The sequence below is a fragment of the Chondrus crispus genome, genomic scaffold, assembly GCF_000350225.1.
Source record: "Chondrus crispus Stackhouse genomic scaffold, scaffold_6, whole genome shotgun sequence".
Taxonomy (NCBI): domain Eukaryota; phylum Rhodophyta; class Florideophyceae; order Gigartinales; family Gigartinaceae; genus Chondrus; species Chondrus crispus.
In genome coordinates, this window is record NW_005178652.1 from 326131 (window position 1) to 328226 (window position 2096).

A 2096-nucleotide genomic window follows, 5' to 3' on the forward strand; every position below is an offset into this window, starting at 1 on the left:
TTTTGTTAGCCTCATTACCAAGTAGTTTGACTCCACTTACCACATTGTCACGAATCATCGAAGCAATACCTTGAGAATGCACATGTGCAAAGCGCTCATGCCACGTTTGCAGGGTGGCAGCATGTGCAGATCCGATGTCACTGACGATGTCGAGAACGTAAAGTTCTCCAACCAATGTCGCAGTCGCCACTACAGTTGAGCCTCGTCTGATCATGCATTTTCCATTTTCGAACCCAACTTTTAGTCCAAGTTCAGTCATTCGACTGACAGAGAGCAGAGAGAACGCAAAGTCCGGAACGTGCAATACATCCGTCAACTTGCACGGTTCGATGCGGCCATTCACATTTAACTTCAAGTGAACGTCACCACGGCCGGCAACCTTTGCACTAGCCTTGGTTCCCATCTGAACAGAGGCGGATTCAAGTGGCTCATACGTTGCAAACAGAGATCGGTCATATGTGATATGAGCTGTACAAGCTGAATCTACGAGCCACGAAGGCAACATCTCCATATCGTTCGTGTGCGAAGCTTTCGACATCAGACATGTGAAGTCGTCGCTGTTTACAACCATGTCGGGATCAGGTTTCTGTGTGACAAATGCAGATTGTTTCCGCTGAGACATACGCGGTTTATATCCGCTAGGAGGAGCCGGGCGACGCCCATTCAAATCCTTTCCCCAGCAGCGGGTTGCCGTATGGCCTGTATGACCGCAGTTCGTGCATTTGTAATCGTTTATGTCCCGATTGTTCGGGGCACGATTAACCAGAGCCGATGTCTGTGAGGAGCTAGACTTCATGTTTGCTCGTTGCTCTTCCTGCAGCAGACGACTTTTCACAAAGTCCAAACTGAATATCTTTTCCTCATTACCGAGAGCATCAAGTGCAACGATGAGAGCCTCGAAACGGGCAGGCAGACCGTTGAGCACTGCCATGGCCATCTCCTTGTCATCGATGTTTACGCTCATTGACTTGAGGATGGCTGCCAGCTGCTTGACACGATTGATGTATGCAAGCACCTTTTCACCGGAAAGCATCTTCACAGTGTAGAACTCACGACGTGCAGCTAGTTTGTTCAGCAAAGTGTGCCTCTCAAACACGTTGACAATAGCTTCCCACATCTCATGAGCGGTATCAACATCACGTACATGCTCAAGATGCTCATCTGATAGGGAGAGACCAATCAGTGCTTTAGCTTTACTGTCACCTCTGATCCACTTCTTACGCTCTTCCGCGCGTTCCTCACTTGGAACTCTTCCCTCAACGATGTATTGGTCAACATCACGTAGAGCAAGCAGAAGTTGTATTTTCTGCTTCCACACGTAGAAGTTGGAGTCCGTCAGTTTGTCGACTCTGATGGATCCTCCTCCTCCTTGATCTTCCATTTTAGTGCAAATAAACTTCAAGTATTTGAAAATCCGTTCGGGGATCCCAAGCCGTTAACCGATAGTCAACACAATGGCAAGCCCACCCGTCTAAGAAATTCGATATGATTACTATGAAGTTGCACTAGGAGAAATTTGCGAACAGATATGTGAATTTATTTGGAAGAAATCCCTAACTATTCTGTTCACAAACTACCTTTAAGTGTGCGGCACCGTTCTCGTGGCACTTCAGGTGCCCGTGAGACTCAAAGACGCGATTGCAAGGGATACAACGCGGAGTCTCCTTAGCGTTGGCAACTTGAATGCGATGAGACCTAGACTGAATGTGGTCGAAAAAGGCCTTCGCACTATTGCCACTAACGCCGCACACTTTACAATACCGCTTATACCGCGGGCACACCTTACGATTCCTCTTGCGCTCACGCTTAAACTCTTTATCCGCGAGAACAGCCGCTTTCCGAGCAGAAAGTCGATGTGTAGTTCTCTTTATTGGTGCGGGAACAGAGCGCGGAATACGAGGAATCCTATATGGTGCGCAACTCGAGGACGGACCCGGAAGCGCGAGCCGAGGTGAAGGTTGATCCTCAGGCTCAAGCACCTCAACGGATACGACCTCCGATGTCCGAACCGTTCGACCGGTGACCAGCTTCCCAGGCGCAGAGCGCACCGGTACTAATTCCAGATCTAACACAACCCCGTAAAAACAGGTATTCAC